The following is an 11966-nucleotide window of genomic DNA, read 5'->3' on the forward strand; positions in this document are numbered from 1 at the left end:
GACGGACGCGGTTTGGCTAGTGACGCTGCCATCAGCCAGGTGGCCAGTGGTCGGTGCTATGTGGACCCTGCCATGATGTATGTGTTTTATCCACGCCGTTCATCCATTTTGAAAGATAATTTTATCTTGTTATCCCCGAAAATAGGTACATATAAATCTCATGTGGACCACACTATGGGAAAACAGTATTGACGGAACGTCCACCATTAAAAACTTCCTATGCCCACTGTAATGGTTATTTGACATATAACGTGTTGATTAGGTCATACAGACTTGGATGAAGGGAAAAAATATATATCAGCTTGATCCAAAACTTTTGTGGCCCTCGAAAAGTTTTTAACAGTAGATGTTCAATCAACATTTTGCGGTCCACTTGAGACTTGGATCAACCTCATTTTCGGAATAACACCATAAAATGATCTGGAAAATTTTTTGGACAGAATGGATGAAACATATACATCACGGTGGGGCCCACAGAGCACTGACCACTAGCCATTGGCTAGTGGCAGGGTGAGCTGCTGATCCGTTTCCATCGTGGTCCGAGACCGTCGATCCCAAAGCCGCCTGCCCCACCGCGGCATCCGTCTCACGGGTGGAAGCTGATCGCGTCCTACCCTGGACGCGGATTGCCGACTGACTCTGCCCGTGGGGAGGTAGCTACTGAACTGTGTTATCTAAGCCCCACCAAGATATATGTGGTTTATTAGGATGCGGATTAGATACTGACTAGAGCTGGGCATCCGACCAAGTCGGATCAGATGGGGCCCAAGCCAATTCGGTTTGAAATTTGCAGGGTCAAATCCGAACTCGATCCGATCCAGTACCAAATTCAGGCCATCTTACTCGATCCGATCCTTTCTTCTGCTGCCCTGAACCGATCCGAGTCCGACTCGATCAGGAAAATCAAGTCGGATTGGATTGGACAAGGTTCGGATCGTTCATTTTTTCCAACGGTGTGGAAATTATTATTCTCATTATCTCCTATGGTGTGATCTACTTGATTATTGGATATACTTAAAATTTAGTATCAACCCCTAAATTGATATGGAAAAATTGATGAACGGTGTAGATAAACCAAAAAATTCAAGATGGGCCCCACATAGTTTACTCAATAGGATAAAACAGTAAAGCTCACGCCAGCTACATAGCTTCTCGAAGAAGCTTATACCTGCTACATTACTTCTTGAAGAAGCTTCAAGTCACGTGCTCGAAGGACGAGCACTCTGTGGAAATAGGATTGCATATCGTACTGAGTAAACTCATTTGGGCCCACCTTGAATGTATGCGGTTTATCCAATCCGTCCATACGTTGTTTCAGCTAATTTTATACATTGAGCCTAAAATTGAAGCATATACAAAGCTCAAGTGAACCAAACCACTGGAAACAGTGAGAATAATGATTTCGACCGTTGAAATCTTTGTAGTGCCCACAGTGATATTTATTTGTCATCCAACATGTTCATAAGATCAAAAATACTTGGATGAAGGGAAAGATAAAATATCAGCTTGATCCAAAACTTCGGTGGCCCCTAGAAATTTTCAATGGTAGACACTCATTTCACACTATTTCCTGTGGTGTGGTCTATTTGCTCTTTGGATATATTTTATTTTTGGCATATTGAAATGAAATTAACTTTTAACATGGATGGACAGGGTGGATCAAATAGATAAATCACGGTGGATCCCACAGAGTTTACTCGGTACGCTTAACATACTGAGTTACTCAGTACACAATCTGCTTCCCACTCTCTGACCTCTGTAGCTACTAGCTAGCTAACACCAACTATACAGGCAGTTGCTCTAGGTACGTGTCGCTCGAAGACAAGTACTGACGCTCCTCGAGCTCTGAGTTGTACGAACGGTTCAAAGGAGATCAAAGTTACATGAGCCTTACAATGATGTATTTATTATATCTACACCATTCATCTATTTTTAGAGATCATTTTAGAGCATGATCCGATAAATGAATCATATCCAGAGATCATCTGGACTACACCATAAATAGAAGCGGAGATAATGATTTTCACCATTAAAAAATTTGTAGGATCCACCTACTAATATGAGATATAGGGAGGGGTAAACTTGTAATTTACTAGTTACTACACCCGGTGCGGTCCGGATCGAATTGGATCGGATCCAAACGGATCGGATTTTGGTTCGGTTCGGTCAGATTTGCTACTTACCCGAATCCGATCCGATTGTCATTCGGATCTGACCGCTCTTACCCGAACCTAACCGATCCAGGGCATCGGTTCTGTTCAAATTGGGGCAGATTAGGTCCATTTTGCCCACCTCTAATACTGACAGGTTGAGTAGCGAGACTCACCACTGAAGTGACGTCACCAACTTCTGTGGGCCCCACCATGATGTATGTTTTGTATCCACACCGTCTATCCATTTGGAGAGATCATATTAGGGTATAATCTAAGGAATGAGTCTGATCCAAAGCTCTAGTGGACCCCACCACAGAAGATAGTGGAGAGAGTGACGCCCACCATTAAAAAGTTCTAAGGGCCACAAAAGTTTTGAATCGAGCTAATATTTATGTTTTACATTCTTTCATGTATTCTTTAACATATGAACAAATTGGATCTCAAATAAACATCATGGTTGACCTTTGGAAGGTTTCAACGGTGGGCGTTACTCTCTCTACTGTTTTCTGTGGTGGGGTCCACTAGAACTTTGGATCTGGCTCATTCTTTGTATTCTGTCCTAATATGATCTCTCCAAATGGATGGACGGTGTGGATACAAAACATACATCATGGTGGGCCCACAGAAGTTGGTGACGTCACTTCAGTAGCCAGTCTCGTTGCTCAACCTGTTAGTATCTAATCCGCGTCCGGTTTATTATTTTTCCATATCATTATAGGGTATGATCTCAAAAATGAGAAAGATCCAAATCTCTAGTGGACCACGCCACAAGCAAACAGTGGTGATTGATTACCCACCTTTAAAATCTTCCTAGAGCCCTTTATAATGTTTATTGGCCATCCAACCTGTTGGTTAGGTCACACGAACCTGAATGGAGGATAAACATAAATATAAACTTCATCCAAAACTTTTGTGGCCTCAAAAAAAAATTTAATGACGGGCGTTCAATTAACATTATTTTATGCCCTGTGATCCAATTGAGATTTGGATTTGTCTTATGTTTGGTTTCATGTCCTTAAGGGCCTGTTTGGCCAGGCAGATTAGAAGGGATTGGAAGGAATGGGATGGATTTTAAGGTAATGATGGTGGTGTCAATGGATTGGTTTAAGATCCATGGGATTGCTATATCCGAGACAAGTTCACCAAGTCTGTTTGGCACGCCCGGCATATCCCAAGATTTTACCTTCCAATCCGTCCAACCAAACACGCCCCAGGCATGATTGAGCGGGATTAGGAGGGATAGGATCAATTTTAAGGTAATGATGGTGATGTCAGTGGATTGGTTTAAGATCCATGGGTTCGCTATATCCCGGGACAAGTTCATCGGGTCTGTTTGGCTCGTTTGGCATACCCCGGGATTTTACCATCCCATCCCTCCTAATTCCATGGGATCCGTTCAGCCAAACATGCCCTAAAATGATCTGGAAAAATTGACAGATAGCATGGATAAAATTGTTGATTAATGTCTTAAATATTTAAATCAATAGGTCTATCAATGACAGCTCAATGCCATTGAGTAGACTTCGATGCCATCAAGTCTCGTTCGATGCTATTGAAAAAATCTATAAATCTCATGTTGGTTACTGAACACTTTGTGATGTCCTGCTCGATGTCATTGAGAGTATTCAATGTCGTCGATGGGTTGTCGATACCATCGAATTCCCATCGAGAAAATCCAAAAATACATATTTAGTCGCTGGAACGTTTTAGTGTTTAGTTCGATGCCATTGACGGGTAATCAATGCCATCGAAGACCCATAAAAGGTGCCATCGAACGATCATGCAGAGTTACGAGTGTTGTGTAAGTGCAGGATTTGTTTCCTATTTCGATTATGATTCTCATAGAGGTTCTATATATGGGTGTAATCGGGAATAGGGTGTATCTCAAGGCTTTCTAATTCATTCCAAAGGGGGTTCAATGGCTTGTAAGGAAGATTCAAGGCTTGTTCAAATCGGATAATTTATATCTCTTATCATTTTCTACTTTCATAGTGTGTTACTGTCACTTTGTATTGTGGTTTTTTTTCCCCCACAAAGGGCTTTTCACGTTAAATTTGGAGTGTTTATGATTGGACTTGATTGTGTGATAGGAATACTTTGCTTGATTCATCTCTGTGTGCTTCCACGGTCCCCCGATAATAAAAAAAAATACATTATAATGGGGCTCTCAAAGCATTGTTTAGTAGTTACCAACTACTAACAACTTCTGTGGGCAATTCGCATTTGTCCTACCCTACCAGGCCTTAGGGAGCAGATTTACCGAGAGGCCCACCTTTATGTATGAATTTCTATATCCGTACTTGTTCATTTGTTTTTGTGGAACATTTCAGGGCATGAGTCCAAATGCCCATAAATGAAGCATATCCAAATCTCAAGTGGACCATACCATAGAAAAAGATAGTAATCTATCGGCCATTAAAAGCTCCTTATGGGCCATAAAAGTTTCATATCAAGTTTTTTTTTTTTTTTTTTCATTTAGCTTTATCTGACCTCATCAACAAATTTGGATGACAAATAAACATTAGGGAAATATTATAATGATACTGTGTAGTTTTCAATGGTGGGGCTTCAGTCACCATTGTTTATAGTCCATGGGAAATTTAGATCTACTTCATTTAATTTTTTTGAAAAAAAAAATAGATCTACTTCGAATTTTATTTTTTGTGGGGGCTCATGCCCTAAAACGATGTCACAAAACAGATGGACAGCAGGGATATAGAATACATCAAGTTGGGCCAACCAAAAGAGCTGTACTGGGGAGAGGTTGTGGACTTGGTTCTGGCAAAGGCTCCTAAGGGGCCCACTGTGATGTATGTGTTTCATACATGTCGTTTATCCATTTTAACATATCATTTGTAACACATAAGCCCTAAAAGAAAGGGGATTAAGGCTCCACTACTATAATAGAAATGAATCGTGATAATGATGCCACCAATGAAACTTTCCTAGGGCCACTGTGGTGTTTATTTTCATAATGTCACATGGACCTAGATGAAGGAAAAATGTATATATCAACTGATGAAAACTTTATGTGGCCCACAAGAAGTTTTCAACTGTAGGCACTCAATCCCCATGTTCCATGTGGTGTGATCTACCAAAATTTTGGATTTACTTTTTTTTTTTCCATACCTTAAAATGATATGGAAAAATAAATGGACAGCATGGATGAAACATATACATTACAGTGGTGCATTATAAGGCATGAGCCCAAAAAAGAAGAAGATCAAAATCTTAAGTGTACCATGTTGTATTTTGTTTTAAAATAGCATTAAAATTTGAATTTTCAAATTTTCGGTAATTTCCCTCCAATTTTGAAAAGTTGTAGTATTTTTGTGTTGTGGGTTTTGTCCCACATCGGATTTGAAAAGGTAAACTATCTTGTATATAAGATAGTATTTTTGCTTAGGGCTTGAGCCCCTTTCAGGGGGCATGTGAATTTGGTCCTGTGGGGGGGCTATGCCAATAGCTCTAATTTATGCCATTGACCACACGCGCGCCGAGCCGAGCCGAGCCGAGCCGAGTCCGTGTGCGCGTGCGCGTGCGCGACGGGACGGGACGGGATGGGACGGGACGGGCTGGGCTGGGCTGGGCGCGGGTGCGGGTTCGGTGTGTGTATACTCGCGTGGGTGTGTGTATGGGTACTCGCAGGACTGTATGTGCGGGAGTGTACTCACACTTGCGCCTTTTCGTTTTAAACTAGAGAGATGCGTCCCTTCCGGTTGGTCGCACCTGTTGGGTTTAAACCCAACGGACCTAACCTTTTGTAAAGGGTGCTTATGCATCACTTCGGAGTCTATATAAAGACTACCGATTCCAGTTTCAAATATACGAAAAATTCTTCTCTTATAAAATGCTCTCAAGCATTTTTCTACTGAGTTCATCGCTGAGTCAACTCAGCACTTTCGGATTAAACTGCAAGTGGTTCGAGCCCGTGTACAGTGAGTGCACCGCTGGGACCGGGTCATAGTCGTTGTATCCTGGAGGTCGATTGCTCTGGAAACCTGTTGCACTTGGGACGCTATCCAAGGGGAGCAAATTCGATTTCAAGCCGAGTGACTCAGTCACGCCTCGACTCATTCTATAAGTTCTTCTTTCTCAAAATTTATTTTCCTTTTTTGGTTCTCGATTTTTAATAGTCTATTTAATTCAACCAAATATTCCAACAATCTTGAAATCGAATTTGTTGAATTACATAGACTATGGCTACAGTAATAGTAAATGCTTCTGCTGAGTTAGCCAAAATCGAACCGTTCGCTGGACAATCATTTAAACGGTGGAAACAGAAACTGATGTTCGCTCTGACCACCCTGAAAGTTTCATACATTTTATCTGAATCATTTACTATAGATCCAGCAAATCAAACTGAAGTAACAGATGAAAATAATTGTAAAAATTATATTCTAAACTCTTTATCCAACGAACTATATGACGTGTATGCTTCTTACGTGTCTGCTAAAGACATATGGACTGCTTTGGAAAAGAAATACATATTAGAAGATGCAGGCGCTAAGAAACATGCAATTGCTAATTTCCTTCATTATGAAATGACAGACGATATACCTGTCACAAATCAGATTCATGATTTTCAAAGTCTAGTTCATGAACTATCGACAGAAGGAATTAAGTTGGATGAAGTATTTCTGTCAGGAGCACTAATAGAAAAGTTACCGCCCTCCTGGAAAGAATATAAGAATAGAATGAAACATAAAAAGAACGGTATTTCTTTGGAAACCACTATCGTACACATACGAATAGAGGAGGCCAATAGAATCAGAGACCAAAAAGAAAATAAAAATGAGATAGATTCAAAGGCGAATCTTGTGGAATCAAGTCGGGCAAATAATAAGAAAAAGGGCAACTGTCATAACTGTGGCAAACCTGGACATTATGCAAATGAATGCAGGCTCAAAAAGAAGAATGCAAATAATCAATTCAAGAAAAAGGGAAACTGCTACAACTGTGGAAAGCCTGGGCATCATGTCAAAACCTGCAGGCTTAAGAAAAACAAAGATAAGCCGCAAGCTAATCTTACAGAAACAGGCAATGAGTCTGACTTGATAGTAGCTGTGGTGTCAGAAGTCTTCCTTGTAAACAACTTGGAGTGGGTACTAGACACTGGTGCAACTAGGCACGTGTGCAAGGATCGTAGCATGTTTACCTCCTATCAAGTATCAGGAGATGATGAACAGGTGTTCATGGGTAATGCTAGAACGTCTCCAGTTGTAGGGAAAGGGAAAGTACTTCTGAAACTCACTTCTGGAAAGACTCTGATGTTGAATGATGTCCTACATGTGCCCGACATTAGAAGAAACTTGGTCTCTAGTTCACTTCTCAATAAGGCTGGTGTTAAGTTAGTATTTGATTCAGATAAGCTTGTAATGACTAAGAATGGAACTTTTGTTGGTAAGGGGTACTGTAGCGATGGCTTATTCATTATAAATGTATCCAATGATAATAATAAGAAGACATTCAGTTCTGTTTATATCGTTGAACCTTGTTATCTATGGCATAGTAGATTAGGTCATGTGAATATAACATCTTTGAAGAAAATGAAAAGATTAGGTTTATTACCTAATATATCTAATGAAGAATTTGACAAATGTGAAACATGTGTCGAATCAAAATTCATTAGAAAACCCTTTAAACAAATAGAAAGATCATCTGTTCTATTAGAGTTAATACACAGTGATTTAGGTGATTTTAGAAATCACATGTCTAGAGGTGGAAAAAGATATTACATAACTTTTGTAGATGATTACTCTAGGTTTACTAGAGTCTATCTGTTAAGGAACAAAGATGAAGCTTTAAATGCTTTTTCTAAATACAAAATTGAAGTTGAAAATCAGTTAAATATAAAAATTAAAAGACTTAGAACAGATAGAGGAGGTGAATATGAATCTTCTCAATTTAGAGAATTATGTGAAAAAAATGGAATAGTTCACGAAACTACAGCTCCTTATACACCAGAACAGAATGGAATAGCAGAACGTAACAATAGAACTCTAAAAGAGATGATGAATGCTATGTTAAATAGTTCAAGCTTACCCTCAAATATGTGGGGAGAAGCAATTCTATCTGCTTGTTATATTCTAAATAGGATTCCTTCTAAATCTTCTGAACAAATACCATATGAACTATAGAAGAATCATGTTCCTAGTTACAAATATATTAAAGTGTGGGGGTGTCTTGCTAAAGTAGGATTACCTGAAATTAAGAAAAGAAAGTTAGGTCCTAAAACGACCGACTGTGTATTTATAGGTTACGCACAAAATAGTGCGGCCTATAGGTTTTAGTTTTAAAAACTAAGGATAATATTCTAGATCCTAATACAATTATAGAAGCTAGGGATGCAGAGTTCTTTGAGAACGTATTCCCTATGAAATCTAAATCTATAAGAATAGAAGAAGTCAATGAATCAGATATTGCATCTACTAGTAAAAATGCATACGAGAAAGTAGTAGAAGAAATACAACCAAGAAAAAGTACTAGGGTTAGAAGAGAAACTAACCTAGGAGATGATTTTTTCACTTTCTTAGTAGAAGATGATCCTACAACCTATATAGAAGCAATTAACTCTCCAGATGCAACCTTTTGGAAGGAAGCAATAAATGATGAGTTAGAATCTATTATATCTAATAACACTTGAAAAATTGTAGACCTACCACCTGGAAATAAACCAATAGGTTGTAAATGGGTGTTTAGAAAGAAACTAAAACCAGATGGGACTATTGATAAGTTTAAGGCTAGGTTGGTAGCAAAAGGCTTTAAACAAAAAGAAGGAATAGATTACTTTGATACTTACTCTCCTGTAACTAGAATTACAACTATCAGGGTCTTAATAGCGATAGACTCCATATATAAACTGGTGGTACACCAGATGGACGTAAAGACAGCTTTCCTAAATGGAGACTTAGAAGAAGAAATATATATGGAACAACCTGAGGGTTATAAGATATCAGGAAAAGAAAATAAAGTATGTAGACTAATTAAATCATTATATGGTTTAAAACAGGCTCCTAAACAATGGCATGAAAAATTTGATGGTGTTTTAAAATCAAATGGTTATCATATAAATGATGTAGATAGATGTGTATATAGTAAAATTTCTGGAAATGATTATGTTATTATATGCCTTTATGTTGATGACATGCTTATTTTTGGAACTAATATTAAATTAGTTAATACAACTAAGAAATTCTTGTCATCTAAGTTTGACATGAAAGACTTAGGAGAAGCTAGTGTAATCTTGGGTATTGAAGTAACTAGAAAAAATGGTGTTATTATATTATCTCAATCTCATTACATTGAGAAGATATTGAGAAAGTTTAACCATTTTGACTGTTTACCTGTCAATACTCCTTATGATTATAGTGTGACTCTCATGAAGAATACAGAAAATAGTGTGTTTCAATTGGAGTATTCCAGAATAATTGGTAGCCTTATGTATCTAAAAAACTGTACTAGACCAGACATAGCTTTTGCAGTAGGAAGGCTAAGTAGATATACACATAACCCTGGAAAAGAGCATTGGAATGCTTTGTCTAGGATTTTGAGATACCTAAAAGGCAGTATAGCCTATGGTTTACATTATAATGGTTTTCCTGCTGTATTAGAAGGATACAGTGATGCTAATTGGATTAGTGATTCAGATGAGACAAAATCCACGAGTGGATATGTCTTCACTTTAGGTGGATGAGCAGTCTCTTGGAAGTCTACCAAGCAAACATGTATCGTTCGGTCTACTATGGAATCCGAGTTTATTGCCTTAGAAAAGGCTGGAACAGAAGCCGAGTGGCTTAGAAATCTCTTAGCTGATATACCATTGTGGCCAAAGCCTGTATCGGCCGTATCTATTCATTGTGACTGTCAAGCAGCTATAGCGAAAGCAAAGAATAAAATATATAATGGAAAGAGCAGGCATATTAGACTCAGACACAACATAGTGAAACATATGTTGCGTGATGGAGTCATATCTATTGACTTTGTGAGGTGAGAAAAGAATCTAGTAGATCCTCTGACTAAAGGACTATCTAAAAGGTTAGTCAATGATACATCGAAGGGAATGGGGCTAAGCCTAATATATGAGCTGCCAGTGTCGGCAACCCAACCTATACAAGTGGAGATCCCATGAGATAGGTTCAATGGGTAAACAACAAGACACAAGGTAGACGATTGCACTGAGTTGTATGAGCCCCTTCTATGGTGTACAGTGCGAGCAGCAACGCAGAAGGATGAGTTGTTAGAACTCTTAATGAATCCATAGCCATATATTTGGTGGTGTATACAGTTGCTGCATACACTTGATGGAATTCACCTATATGGGTGTGGAGGTGGAGGCCGCTTCCTATGAGAATTTAGGCGAATTCTCTAGAGCACTCATGAAATCCAGGTAATGGTGTATGGCCGAAACGCACCGAACCGCAGAATCACTTGCAGAGGAAGAGTTGTGTGAGTGGCATGTACTTGCGATCTACATTAAAAGGATTCAGGTTCAAGACTATGGTGTCACCTGATTCCTGTAGACCTGTCTTGCTTACTCTAATGTCGGTTCAAGTCTATGGTGACACCGGCACCATTGCACAACTATTACGCTTTAATCCGAAAAGGTTTATTTTAAAACATGTCGGGGATTGTTGTATTTTGTTTTAAAATAGCATTAAAATTTGAATTTTTAAATTTTCGGTAATTTTCCTCCAATTTTGAAAAGTTGTAGTATTTTTGTGTTGTGGGTTTTGTCCCACATCGGATTTGAAAAGGTAAACTATCTTGTATATAAGATAGTATTTTTGCTTAGGGCTTGAGCCCCTTTCAGGGGGCATGTGAATTTGGTCCTGTGGGGGGGCTATGCCAATAGCTCTAATCTATGCCATTGACCACACACGCGCGCGCGCCGAGCCGAGTCCGTGTGCGCGTGCGGGACGGGACGGGCTGGGCTGGGCTGGGCGTGGGTGCGGGTGCGGGTGCGGTGTGTGTATACTCGCGTGGGTGTGTGTATGGGTACTCGCAGGACTGTATGTGCGGGAGTGTACTCGCACTTGCGCCTTTTCGTTTTAAACCAGAGAGATGCGTCCCTTCCGGTTGGTCGCACCTGTTGGGTTTAAACCCAACGGACCTAACCTTTTGTAAAGGGTGCTTATGCACCACTTCGGAGTCTATATAAAGACTACCGATTCCAGTTTTAATATACGAAAAATTCTTCTCTTATAAAACGCTCTCTGATATTCGGTTTTAAGCAATTTTCTACTGAGTTCATCGCTGAGTCAACTCAGCACTTTCGGATTAAACTGCAAGTGGTTCGAGCCCGTGTACAGTGAGTGCACCGCTGGGACCGGGTCATAGTCGTTGTATCCTGGAGGTCGATTGCTCTGGGAACCTGTTGCACTTGGGACGCTGTCCAAGGGGAGCAAATTCGATTTCAAGCCGAGTGACTCAGTCACGCCTCGACTCATTCTATAAGTTCTTCTTTCTCAAAATTTATTTTCCTTTTTTGGTTCTCGATTTTTAATAGTCTATTTAATTCAACTAAATATTCCAACATACCACACCATAGGAAAATAATAGTGATTGAACGTACACCATTAAAGACTTATTAAGCCACAATAGTTTTGGATCAAGCTAATATTTTAGTTTTCTCTTCGTCCAGGTCTTTCAGACATAATCAATAAATTGGATGGCGAATAAACATTACAATGGGAACTAAGAAGTTTTAATGGCGAGCGTTCAATCATTTTTGTAGTATGGTCCACCTTAGATTTAAATCTAGCCTCATTTTTGGGCTCATGCCCAATTTTTTTTTAATCCAAAATGGATAAA

Source organism: Magnolia sinica, chromosome 3 (assembly GCF_029962835.1).
Source record: "Magnolia sinica isolate HGM2019 chromosome 3, MsV1, whole genome shotgun sequence".
NCBI classification, from domain to species: Eukaryota; Viridiplantae; Streptophyta; class Magnoliopsida; order Magnoliales; family Magnoliaceae; genus Magnolia; species Magnolia sinica.